The sequence below is a fragment of the Anabrus simplex genome, chromosome 5, assembly GCF_040414725.1.
Source record: "Anabrus simplex isolate iqAnaSimp1 chromosome 5, ASM4041472v1, whole genome shotgun sequence".
Classification (NCBI taxonomy): Eukaryota; Metazoa; Arthropoda; class Insecta; order Orthoptera; family Tettigoniidae; genus Anabrus; species Anabrus simplex.
In genome coordinates, this window is record NC_090269.1 from 381,115,634 (window position 1) to 381,129,662 (window position 14,029).

Sequence of the window (14,029 nt, forward strand, 5' to 3'; positions counted from 1 at the left end):
TTCTCAGCCGACAGTCATTGTAGAACGTGTTGTCGTGTGCCACAGGACACGTGTATAGCTAAGAATGCCAGGCCGCCGTCAACGGAGGCATTTCCAGCAGACAGACGACTTTACGAGGGGTATGGTGATCGGGCTGAGAAGGGCAGGTTGGTCGCTTCGTCAAATCGCAGCCGATACCCATAGGGATGTGTCCACGGTGCAGCGCCTGTGGCGAAGATGGTTGGCGCAGGGACATGTGGCACGTGCGAGGGGTCCAGGCGCAGCCCGAGTGATGTCAGCACGCGAGGATCGGCGCATCCGCCGCCAAGCGGTGGCAGCCCCGCACGCCACGTCAACCGCCATTCTTCAGCATGTGCAAGACACCCTGGCTGTTCCAATATCGACCAGAACAATTTCCCGTCGATTGGTTGAAGGAGGCCTGCACTCCCGGCGTCCGCTCAGAAGACTACCATTGACTCCACAGCATAGACGTGCACGCCTGGCATGGTGCCGGGCTAGAGCGACTTGGATGAGGGAATGGCGGAACGTCGTGTTCTCCGATGAGTCACGCTTCTGTTCTGTCAGTGATAGTCACCGCAGACGAGTGTGGCGTCGGCGTGGAGAAAGGTCAAATCCGGCAGTAACTGTGGAGCGCCCTACCGCTAGACAACGCGGCATCATGGTTTGGGGCGCTATTGCGTATGATTCCACGTCACCTCTAGTGCGTATTCAAGGCACGTTAAATGCCCACCGCTACGTGCAGCATGTGCTGCGGCCGGTGGCACTCCCGTACCTTCAGGGGCTGCCCAATGCTCTGTTTCAGCAGGATAATGCCCGCCCACACACTGCTCGCATCTCCCAACAGGCTCTACGAGGTGTACAGATGCTTCCGTGGCCAGCGTACTCTCCGGATCTCTCACCAATCGAACACGTGTGGGATCTCATTGGACGCCGTTTGCAAACTCTGCCCCAGCCTCGTACGGACGACCAACTGTGGCAAATGGTTGACAGAGAATGGAGAACCATCCCTCAGGACACCATCCGCACTCTTATTGACTCTGTATCTCGACGTGTTTCTGCGTGCATCGCCGCTCGCGGTGGTCCTACATCCTACTGAGTCGATGCCGTGCGCATTGTGTAACCTGCATATCGGTTTGAAATAAACATCAATTATTCTTCCGTGCCGACTCTGTTTTTTCCCCAACTTTCATCCCTTTCGAACCACTCCTCCTTGGTGTTGCATTTGCTCTGTCAGTCAGTGTATTTTAAATTCAATATTGTACAATCTTAGTTATGTCGTGGTCATTCTAAGTGTTATATGTTCTGTAATTTGTTATTTGACGTGAAGAAACCAACGAAAATACATGTAAATATATATTACACATGGTAAGATATCGATATTATATAATCACAGTGGTGGCGACATCTATGTAGTAAGTAGCGAAATTGTATTCCTTGAAATAGTAATTGATGTTATTGAGTTTAAGTATTCCATTGCATGTCACTGTTATGATGAAAAAACTATAAGGTAGTTGATTATTGAGCAGGTTTTGAGGTTTTTTTTTCCTTGGCAACCGTGAGAGGTGTTGTTTGAACTTCAGCAAATAGTTTGAAGTTTATTTACTGGTATATTTTGAAGAACTTTGTGCCTCCAGTCGCTACCTAATACTTACACATTACGATACGCTTAGTCGTGTGCTACGTGTTTTCAGTATTTGGTTGTGAGGATTCTTTTTTCTTGTTTAAGTGCTAGTGCCGTGTGTTATTATGGCTGCCTCCAGTGGAGGTGAAAGCCTTTTGTTAGGAGATAAGTTAGTTGTTGCGCAGGAGGAAGAAGTTCGGATGCAAGACGAATCTTCTGGAAACCTGGCAACTCAATCAATTTTGACAGACTCACAATTATCACAAAATTCTAATTCTAATGGTGTCAATGTACTGCCGCCTATGGAACGTGAACAGTATTCCCATTCACACCTTGGACCTTATATTGTGTACGTTGAATCTCTGGAAAACAAAAATTTAGGGCAACTCCATCCTATGGCCCTTGGGAGACATTTTTATGAACGTAATATTCCCGTCCAGTCTATCTCCCGTAAAGGTCGTAATCGCCTACAAATAATTTTTAATAATGCGGGCCAAGCCAACGATTTTCTGTGCCACCCTCTGCTCACATCTCTACATCTTAAGGCATACATCCCGTCATCTAATATTTTTCGTGTGGGGATTATTCGAGATGTGGATAAGAACCTTTCTGAAGACGACATTCGACTTTATCTTACTTCAACCGTACCGGTTAAAGCAGTACAACGTCTCAATCGTCGCATTGTTTCCAATGATGGAGTTGGTTATGTCCCCACTGGGTCAATTAAAATTACTTTTCGAGCCCAAAAGTTGCCTACACAAGTGTCTCTTTTCCAAGTCTACTTGCATGTTGAGCCTTTCATTTTTTCCCCTGTTCTTTGCAGAAAATGCCTCCGATATGGTCATACACATGCCCAATGTCGTGCACAGGTAGCACGCTGCGGAAAGTGCTCAATGGAGCACGCCACCGATCATTGTACATCTCAAATTGCAAAATGTGTGTATTGCAAAGGCCCACATCCAACGGGAGCAATAACTTGTCCGGAACACAAATACCAACAAGAGATAAAGAAGGTCATGAGCACGGAACATATCTCATTTCAAGATGCTAAGAACAAGACTTCCCTCCCTCATTATCATCCGTCTCAACACCCCCAGGATTTTCCTCCCCTGGTACCAGAACAAGTCTCTTCTTCCCCTGTTCAAGATTTTTCTAGAAAACGTAAATTTACACAAGTAATCCAGAAATCTGCCCCTCCGCCTTTGACTCCGGGTTATGATAGAACTGGTTATCTTGCCTTGGTACGCCCTGACCCTGGTTCTACGGGCCGGGTTCCATTTTCTTCTCCTCCGCCTGCTACAACACCATCTTCTCTTCCCACAGCATCACCTCCCTCTACTTCGGGTCCTAGTTACCCGCCCCGATCCCACGACTCTCAACTGTTAATACAAAGAAACCAAGTACATCAAGAAATCCAACAAATCTTATTCTTGCTTCTTCAGAATGTGGGAGGAGAGTCTCCCATTTCACCGGTAATTTATCAACTACGAGATCGCATCGCTCATATCCTTACCCTATATGATACGCGTTTTGCAGTGGAACGCTAGAAGTCTTTTTCATAAAAAACATGAACTTCAACTGTTAATTCAGGAAACATGTGCTAACATCATTATAATACAAGAAACGTGGTTTTATGCAAATACCCTTTTTCATCTTCCTGATTTTCGAGTCGAACGCCTTGATACTAATGGAAGTGAAGGCCTTGCCATTTTTATTCATAAGTCTATTCCATATGTCCCCTTTCTTCTGACGCATTGCATTCCAAATACTCTTGCTTTAGGTATTATCGTGCGAAATATATATTTCATCAATATGTATTGTCCTCCTGATGTTTATATCTCTACCTCTCACTGGTCCCGCTTCCTTACCCAATTTGATTCCATAGACAATGTTTTTCTCTTTGGTGATTTTAATTGTTCCCATACTGCCTGGGGTAGTTCTAAAGATACATCTAAAGGGACAAATTTTCTTACGGCAACTCAATCCCATCACTTTACCCTTTTAAATGACGGGTCCCCAACTCGACTCACCCCTCCTGGTTCACCCCCTAGTTCTGTTGATCTTTCGCTCTGCCATGACCACATGACTCCTAATACCGTGTGGCATATACTCAGTGACACTCATCTGAGTGATCATTTCCCTATTATTATTTCTTTTGGTGTTTGTAAACCACCCTTTTCCTCATCCCCACCCTCTCAGCTCAGTAATATTCGGTCTTTCCGAAATTTTGATAAACAATCGTATTGTAGTTTCCTTCACACCCATTTCCTTCAATACACGCCCAATACCTTAGACTATCCTACCCTTCTAAGCATTCTCTCCTCATATGTTGAGACTTTCCATCCATTCAAATTTATCCCCTCCCTCTGCACCCGTCCTTATCAGAAAATACATTGGTGGGACGACGAATGTCACAAGTTAATACTGCGGCGAACAGCTTTATTTAAATTGTATCGTAAGAATATGACACTAGCTAATTATTTAACATTGAAACGTCATAATGCATGTATCAAACGCATATTTAATGCAAAGAGACGCGAGTCTTGGAAGGCCTTCATCTCCTCTCTTAATCATCGCGTATCTGCAACATCCCTTTGGAACGCCATTCGCGCACTTACCCGTGTTACTTCTGTACATCCTGCGCATTCGATTATTCTGCCTAATGTCCTTCTTTCTTTTCTATATACTATAACACCTGACTTCACAATTCCGCCTCCCTTTTCTTCTTTCCGTCCCATATCCCCCCAATTTTCTGTTTTACTTCAACCCATCCAACTGTCCGAATTACAGTCCGTTTTACAAGTAGTGCGTAGTTCATCTCCTGGTCCTGATAGTATCACTTACACTATGCTCCGACTTTTACCCCATACCGGTCTTCTTGTCTTACTTTCTCTTTTTAATAATATCCTTCTCACCTTACAGGTACCGGCACAGTGGAACAACTTTCATTTAGTCCCAATTCTTAAACCTGGAAAAGATCCCTCTTCTCCTTTAAGTTATCGTGGCATTGTTTTAAGTTCCTGTGTTAGGAAACTCTTTCAAAAAATTCTACTACGGCGTCTTCTCTGGGTTATGGAGAAACATCAGATCCTTCCTAAATATCAGTATGCCTTTTTTAAAGGACGTAGCACACAAGATCCACTCAATATTTTGTTGACTGATCTCCTACTAGCTAGACATCGTAAACATAGCACTATTACTGTTTTTCTTGATATTCAAGGAGCTTATGATTCCGTTCCTTTACATCTATTATGGTCGTGCCTTGATTCGCTTGGCTTTCCCTCTGCTTTTATTTCTCTATTAGAACGCCTATATACTTCTCGCACTCTCATTCTCAAATCCCCCTTCCCCCCGTTTCCAGGAAGACACGTTTCGCATGGAGTCCCACAGGGTGATATACTAAGCGGTATCCTCTTTGCGCTTTATATGCGAGATTTAGAACGTATAATTACAAAGAACGCACGAGTTTTAGCTTACGCAGACGACTATGTTTTATACGTATCACATGATAGTGTTGATGTGTGTAGGAGAAAAATAGAATGTGTCCTTCATGAGGTTGCTCTCTGGTTACATGAACATGGTTTCTCTCTCTCGCCTTCCAAATGTGCTGCAATCCTATTTACCCATACTCGCGCACCTAACCGTTCTCCTCTCCTTCTTGATCGTCTTACTATCCCCTTTGTTAATCAGCATCCCTACCTTGGAGTCATATTAGACCACAAATTATCATGGTCTCCTTATGTGGTCTCTCTTCAACGTAAAACTGATCGTTTTATTTCTATTTTACGTACGATCACCCGTCGAAGTTGGGGCGCTGACCCCATTACAGCTATTCTCCTTTACAGAGCAACTATTCGATCCTTGCTAGATTATTGTGCTCTTTTTATCGACACCGCTTCTGCTACTACCCTTGCACGTTTAAATACAATACAATACCGCGCACTACGTGTCTGTTTAGGAGCACTTAAAACTACACCAACCAATGCCTTATTAATAGAAGCCGGTGAACAGCCTTTAAAGATTCGGCGACAGACTATAGCCGCTAAGTATGTCCTCAAACATTTTACTGTCACCCGGTCTCAGCTTATCCCCAAGCTACGACTTTTACATTCTTATTATTCTTCCAAATCTCCCCGTGGAAACCGTGTCCCTGCTTTATATACCGCATTTCGTTCTCTTATACCAAGAGAAGATGAGCTCCTCCGTTTACCCACATTGCCTTTATACTCTATCCCTTATGACAGTCAGTCCTTTTGTCCTCAAGTAATTATATCTTCTTCTGAATCATTTTCTTGTCTAACACATTCTACTCCTCTTTCCCCTCTTGCAACTAAACGTATTCGACTTTCCCTCTACATAAGGGAAGTAAGCATTTTTACTGACGGATCAAAATCAGCACACGGCGTTGGAGCAGCCTTTTATATCCCCCAACCATATACTCTCTCTGAGTTTTCCCTCCCTTCTGCCTTTTCTGTTTTTACCGCCGAATTGTTTGCTATTCGACAAGCCCTCATTACCATCAGGTCACATGCCTATGATAAGGTTACGATTTTCACGGATGCACAAAATGTTCTGCATGCCTTATGCTCGCCTCTCTCTTCCCCTAATTGGTACTTATATAGCGTTAAGTATCTCTTATATATCCTTACTCGTTCTGGTGTTTATATAACTCTAGTTTGGGTTCCCAGTCACTCTGGTATCATGGGGAATGAGACTGCTGATCAGGCAGCTAAACGAGCATCACAACAATCCCCCTCTCTTTTTCTTGCGATCCCCCCTTCTGATCTCATTCATGAAGTGCGGGATATAGCATATCAACATTGGCAGTCCGATTGGAATGAAACGTCACGAGAAAAGGGATGTTTTTATCATCAATTACAACCTGTTATTCCTCTTAAACCGTGGTTTTATTATGGTACGTACTCTCGACGCCATATCACATCTATTATACGTCTACGTTTTAATCATGCCCTTACTCCCCAATATAAAAATCGTTTTCATCTTCCTCCCCCAACTTCCTGTGCTTGTGGCTTGTCTGATACTGACAGTAATCATCTTCTGTTACAATGTCCTGCTTTTGATGTTCCCCGCCAGCGCTTCCTATCCTCTTTGCTTAACATGGGCATCCCCTTCCCCACAAGTATTTCGTGTTTATTATCCTCTCTAACTCCTAATCTTGTGAACAGCATAAATCAGTTTCTTGATGAAGCACATATTATATTATAATCCTCTGACAGTCTCTTTATGCTCTCTCTTCCATTGCAAAATGTTTATCATAATTTTGGTAGGATATAAATCTCTTTACCCTCTGTCTATATGTTATCATCGTTTTCTTGTGTGACTCCTATAGAATGTTTTTTTTTTCCTTTTTTTTCTATCAATTACTTTTTAAAGTACAATACGAGTGATACATGTGTCAGTGTTAAGTAATTAATGTTTTCGTGACTGGACGATAACACATGAGTCCAACCACACCTTTCAAGAAGAAGAAGAAGAAGAAGAAGAAGAAGCAGGTTTTGAGATATAAAGGAGGTTTTCGATTTGATAGTACAAAAGAATTACGAAAAGCAGAAGAGTTGGAATATTCCAGTAGAATATACTGTTAAATAAGTCTAATAATCTCAATCACAATTGTTACAGTCACATTCTACTCGAGAAAAACGCATGTTTTTCTGAAAAATAAGCAACAGTAAAGAAATGGAGTGCTAATATGTAAAAGTCAGTCCAAACTGTAGTAATAATGCTGATGCGGGGAGGAAATACTGGACCATGCGCAACCTTAACACTGGTCGACAAGTCAGTTAATCTTTATATGTTAAAGCTAAGTAATGTTCTTTCCTGTAGTTTTCTTTCTTTTACAGAAGTAGTATGCAGTTTCAAGTAAATTTAGATGTCCTGAAGTAGTTCGATTTGATATGGAATATACACGTAATAAGTCATGGTGTATACACTAATTCAATATATTGCGACATGTATGTATATTCAAGTATGCAATTTCAAACTTTAAATATTAACAGGCGTGTGCGGGATCATTTATTGTGATGTTCCGATCTCGATGGTCTCAATATCGGCTGATATTATTATTTCTCAGTGAATAATACAACGTAAATACACGTGATGTGCTTTGATTTGTAGATCATTTTTTGTTGTCTATACATTTTTGTGCCCTACCCTCACTTTTTATTACCAATGCTACTGATGATTTGTGTGATATTTTGCATTAAATGCCCCTTTTCTTGCGGGCAGAACTCAGAAAAAGTGACGAGAATGGCGTACATTTTATTTTATCCAAAAGGCAAATGTTTCATGAATATTCACCCTCGTGGGCTGATCTCGTAAAGGACGAGAGACAGTAATTCAGTTATTTTCGCTTGAAATGTGAAACATTTCGATACATATTAAATTGGCTGAAGATGTACAGTAATTTTCGAGAAACTATTTAACCTGAAAAACGGCTAACTGTAACTTGGCTGTAAGCAATGCTTATTTTAAAGGTCGAAGGTGGAGATGGCGTAATATGGGGAATTTATCTCCTTATACACCCTCCCGCGTAAGCTACCACTAAGGGTACAACATTACTCATTCTCCCCTGTTAATACTGAAGGTAGCGATTCCTAGTTAAATTCTAACTGTTGGGTTCGATTCAGTATCGCTAACAGTAGAGGAGCAAAGCGGTTCCCACGGCCCGCCAATCAGAGGCCGCGGAGCGGGTGATGTGACTGCTGACTCAGCTGCGCGTGAAATATGTATTTGTAAACAAAGCCACGTGCTTACGTTTGTTAACAAAGCCACGTGCTTTTTTGACAGCTGGCAGCTGTCATCTTTAAACAAGAGCGTATCGTCAACCTCACTGCTGCCATCTGTACGACACTAAACTTTATGGCACCACCCTAGCCACGAGGTGGCGGGCAATTTGAAATTCCACGTGCTTTTTGACAGCTGGCAAGGTGACAGCTGCCATCTTTAAACAAGACAGCATCGCTAACTTCAGTGCTGGCATCTTGACGGGGCTAAAACATGGCTGCCACCTTTTGGACGTGGGCGCCCGAAATTTCAAATTCTAGTCTGTCATCTTAGGCATCATAGGCTAATCTAAGCAAATGGTTATGCTTTATTGACTTTGGGGGATTAGGGGTTTTTAAAGATGTAGTCCTCTTCCCCCGATCTCCCCTCACCAAAAACAAGGGTCCACCGCCGTAGCGATGTCTCTTCTCCAAAAAAATATTGCCCTGGACCAGGGTACGGCTGCCTCTTACGAAGCAAGTAAGAGAAACTTTGTTTTACACTCGTATTTATACCTACGTTGAACAGGTGGGGGAGAATGCATAGATCAGCATGTGTGCGCGGGCAGATCGATGGGCAGTGGAGGTGCGTGCGCACATGCGATGTTAGCACAGTCTGCCGGAAGAAGTTTAGTACGATAGTCGATGCATGCATGATCGATAGGTGCGCGCGCACACAAGCGATCGTTGTACACTCTAGCGGAAGGTTTAGTACGATAGTCAATTAATGCATAATCGATAGGTGCGCGCGCACACATGCGATCATTATACACTCTAGCGGAAGAAGTTTAGTACGAGAGTCGATTCTTGCATAATCGATAGGTGATGCGTGTACGCTCTAGCGGTAGAAAATAAAACCTTACTGCTGCTATGTTCGAGAGATTTTAAATGTAGCTATTCTTATTGCTGCTATGTTCATGAGAATTGTAAACATGGCTATTCTTAGTGCTGACAGATTCTAGCCTAATTGCTGCAATGTTGACTAGAATCGAACACTATAGTCGATGTCGTTACCTACAACACGTGTTCAGAACACTGATTGTTGCGTTCAGAACACTAAATAACATGTTTGCTGCTTAGCAGGGGATGCCTTTGTCGTAAGAAGATAGATTCCAACAGAAACATTCTTACTGCTGCTATGTTCACAAGAATTTTAAACTTAGCTATTCTTAATGCTGATATCTTGACAGATTCTAACTTTATTTCTGCTACTGTATGCTGCAAGACTAGAATCGAACATTATACTCGATGTCGTTACCTACAACACATGTTCAGAACACTGTTGTTGTGTTCAGATCACTAAATACGTGATTCAAAACATGTTTATTACTTAGCAGGGAACACTTTTGTAGATAGGGACACACGCTTGGTAAACGAAAAATTACAAAATATCAATGCAGCAAACGTACAACTTCTATCATTTGCCAAGTGCGAAAATCAGAAACTACGGAAACACATACTGCGTAGCCCACTCACTTGGTAAACGCTAATTTCCAAAATATAAATGCAGCAAACGTACAACTTCCATCATTTGCCAAGTGCGAAAATAGAAAAGCGGAAACACATACCGCGTAGCCAACTCGTTCCGTAAACGATCATTGACAAAATATGAATACAACAAACGTACAACTTCTATCATTTGCTAAGTGCGAAAATCGGAAACCGTGGAAACACATACTGCGGAGCCATCTCGCTCGGTAAAGGATAATTTACAAAACATGAATACAGCAAACGTACAACTTCTATCATTTACCAAGTGCGAAAATCATAAACGACGGAAACATACTGCGTAGCGAACTCGCTCGGTAAACGCTAATTTACAAAATATGAATACAGCAAACGTACAACTTCTATCATCTGCTAAGTGCGAAAATCATAAACGACGGAAACACATACTGCGTAGCCAACTCGCTCGGTAAACGCGAATTTGCAAAATATGAGTACAGCAAACGTACAACTTCTATCATTTGCCATGTGCGAAAATCAAAAACGACGGAAACACATACCGCGTAGCCAACTCACTCGGTAAACGATAATTTAAAAAATATGAATACAGCAAACATACAACTTTTATCATTTGCTAAGTGCAAAAATCAGAAATTGCGGAACACATACTGCGTAGCCAACTCGCTCAGTAAACGATAATTTACAAAATATGAATACAGCAAACGTACAACTTCCATCATTTGCCAAGTGCGAACATGAGAAACGACGGAAACGCATACTGCGTAGCCAACTCGCCCGGTAAACGCTAATTTACAAAATATGAATACAGTTAACGTACAACTTCTATCATTTTTTGCTGGTGGCTTTACGTCGCACGACACAGATAGTTCTTATGGCGGCGATGGGATTGAAAGGCCAAGGAGTTGGAAGGAAGCGGCCGTGGCCTTAATTAAGGTACAGCCCCAGCACTTGCCTGGTGTGAAAATGGGAAACCACGGAAAACCATTTTCAGGGCTGTCGACAGTGGGAATCGAACCCACTATCTCCCGGATGCAAGCTCACAGTCGCGCGTCTCTAACCGCACGGCCAACTCGCCCGGTACTTCTATCATTTGCGGTTTCTGATTTTCGCACTTATCAAATGATAGAAGTTATACGTTTGCTGTAGTCTTATTTTGTAAATTATCATTTACCGAGCGAGTTGGCTATGCGGTATGTGTTTCCGTCGTTTCTGATGTTCGCACTTGGTAAATGATAGAAGTTGTACGGTTGCTGTATTCTTATTTTGTAAATTATCGTTTACCGAGCGAGTTGGCTGCACAGTATGTGTTTCCGTCGTTTCTGATTTTCGCACGTTGCAAATGATAGAAGTTGTTCGTTTGCTGTATTCATTCGCCAATGGCGACAATCAGAAACGAGGGAAACACATACTACGTAGCCAACTCGCTCTGTAAACGATAATTTACAAAATATGAATACAGCAAACGTACAACTTCTATCATTTACCAAGTGCGAAAATCAGAAACTACGGAAACACATACTGCGTAGCCAACTCGATCACTCATTCACTCACTCCTCGGCGCTACAGCCCTTGTAGGGCCTTGGCCTCTCTGACGATTGTAGCCCAATCTTCACGATATTCTGCACGCTCCCTCCCTCTTCTTATTCCCATCTTTCTTAAATCCTCCTCCACATCATCCAGCCATCCTTTCTGGGGTCATCCTTTCCATCTTGTACCACCTGGATTTCCTTCGTAGATCTTCTTGACAGCCCTATAATCTGGCAATCTCTCCACGTGTCCCAACCACTTTTATCTGTTGCTTTTTATTTCGGTTACGATACTTGGATGTCCATAGAGTTCTTCCAATTTCTTGTTTTTCCTTATCCTCCACAATTCCCCTTCCTTCACTGGGCCAAAAATCTTTCTCAGTATTTTTCTCTCCCATATCTTCAACAGTTCTCCATCTACTTTGGTCATTGTCCATGTTTCAGAACCTTAAGTTACCACTGGTCGTAATACTGTTCGATAGACTGTCAACTTTAATCTTCTATACCGAGGCTGCGTGATCTAAACACTTTCAGTAAAGCTAAGTAAAGCCCTATTGCCTGCAGCAATCCTTGCCTTTATTTCCCCTTTCATGTCATTATCTTTTGTCACCAGCACTCCTAAATACTTAAACTTTTCACATCTCTCGTAGGTAATCCCATTCAATTTTATGCACTTGTCTTCCTTAACTATGGTCCTCCTAGATGCAAACAGGTAATGAGTTTTGGCATTATTCACTCTTAGTCCCATTTCTCCTCCTTCCTTTTCTAATCTATCCAGTCTCTCCTCTAGGTCTTTCAATCTTCTAGAAAGCATATCAGCATCATCAGATAAGCCAGATTCTGTTACACGGTTGAACAGCGTACCGCCTGGGTTACTGACCTCCACCTTTCTCATCACACGCTCCAAAACCACATTGAAGAGCAGGGTAGATAACACATCCCCTTGCCGCAAACCTTGGTTTACTTAAAACACTTTAGTAAGATTTCCTTCTATTTTAACCATGCATTTAGTACCCGTCAGGGTCATTTGTACCAGTCTTATCAATTTAGTTGGGAACTCCATGTCCATCATTGTTTGATGCAGTTTCCTCCTTTTCACACGCCTACCGAAAATCCACAAACAGCTGATGCACATCCATATTATATTCATAGCATTTCTCCATTATTTGCCTGACAGTGAAGATGGGATCTGTTGTTGATCTACCCTGTCGAAAGCCACTTTGGTAGTCTCCAAGTATCTGCTCAACCGGTGAAGTGACTCTCATAGACAAAACCTTGGCTAAGACCTTATAGACTACACTAAGCAAAGCTATACCTCTATAATTTTCACAATTTGCTTTATCTTTCTTCTTATGAATTGTGGCGTTATTAATCTAAATACGCTTGTTATGTCATACGGTATATTTTGGACAATCTACTGTCTACGCGACATGTATTTTAATTGTGTCTCTCATCGGCACTTGCAATTTTGGTGAATTATCTCATTCCACTATGGACCTCGTCTTTACGGCCTAGTTATTGCACGGAGCTGTGATATAACAGGATTTGATGAGACTGGAATTCTATTATATTTGAAGTATTGAATTAATAAAAACTTTGTATCTCGTGGACTCTGATAATATCTGCTTTAGCACTTTGGACGCTTGGCCTACTAGTCATCTGCTCTGTCTATACGAGGAGAAGTGAACCTTTCGTCACATAGTTACACTGTGGGTTATTATTTCTAAGAGTATAATTGCACTTCGGACAGCTACACGCACTCCGATGCCATCTATGAGACTACAGTTGGTATTACAGTGGGTGGTTCGACATTGCCCACCTGGGCGAGTATCCGGTCTATTCTGTGTCGTCCCTACCGGCGAACTCTGAAGTGTTGAGTTAGTGCTTGAGGGTCTTGGAGAAAAGACGTTGACTAGGAACCATGGCGTGGCGGACTGCTGCTAAAACTATGTGTCCGCAGACTGGGATAGGGTGATAACCTGAAAAATCACCACATCCAGGGTTTGGAGTTTCATTACCCTTTTGGTTTTGTATTACACGCGTTATTAATTCTGTATAAATATGTAGCTAAGTAGGTAGTTTTATTTGGTACTGGTGAAGTGGTAGTGTTAGGTCAAATACGAGGTGAGTTATCTTGGCATAAGGCCTATGTTAATGTATTATTTCTGTTAAAATTATTTTACCGTGTATGCGTTATATTCAGTTTGGTGTGTTATATGGACGTGATGGATAGCTAAGTCTGGTGATGCTATGTTCTGCTACAATTGTGTGTGTGGTATGTAACGGATGGCCATTATTGTGCTGAGATAATAGGCCTATTTGAAATTTTTCGTTTCCTTGTTGTTTAAAAATTGTCGTTCTCTTCGCCCGGGTTTATTTTTTGGTGTATTTGCTGGTGATTTTCTATGCTATGCCTTATGCGTGGGCCGTTTTTCCTTGAAATTTGGTATATTATTTGTTTCTTCTATCATATTCGTGTTTGTGGATACTCTCTTGGGTGTGATTCGTGCTTCTTGTCGCGTGTTTTGGCTTTCGTGTGCCAGTAATTGACCTACCGGTAACACTGCACTTACACTTGTCTCTAATTTTTTAATTGACATTATTATTATTATTATTATTATTATTATTATTAT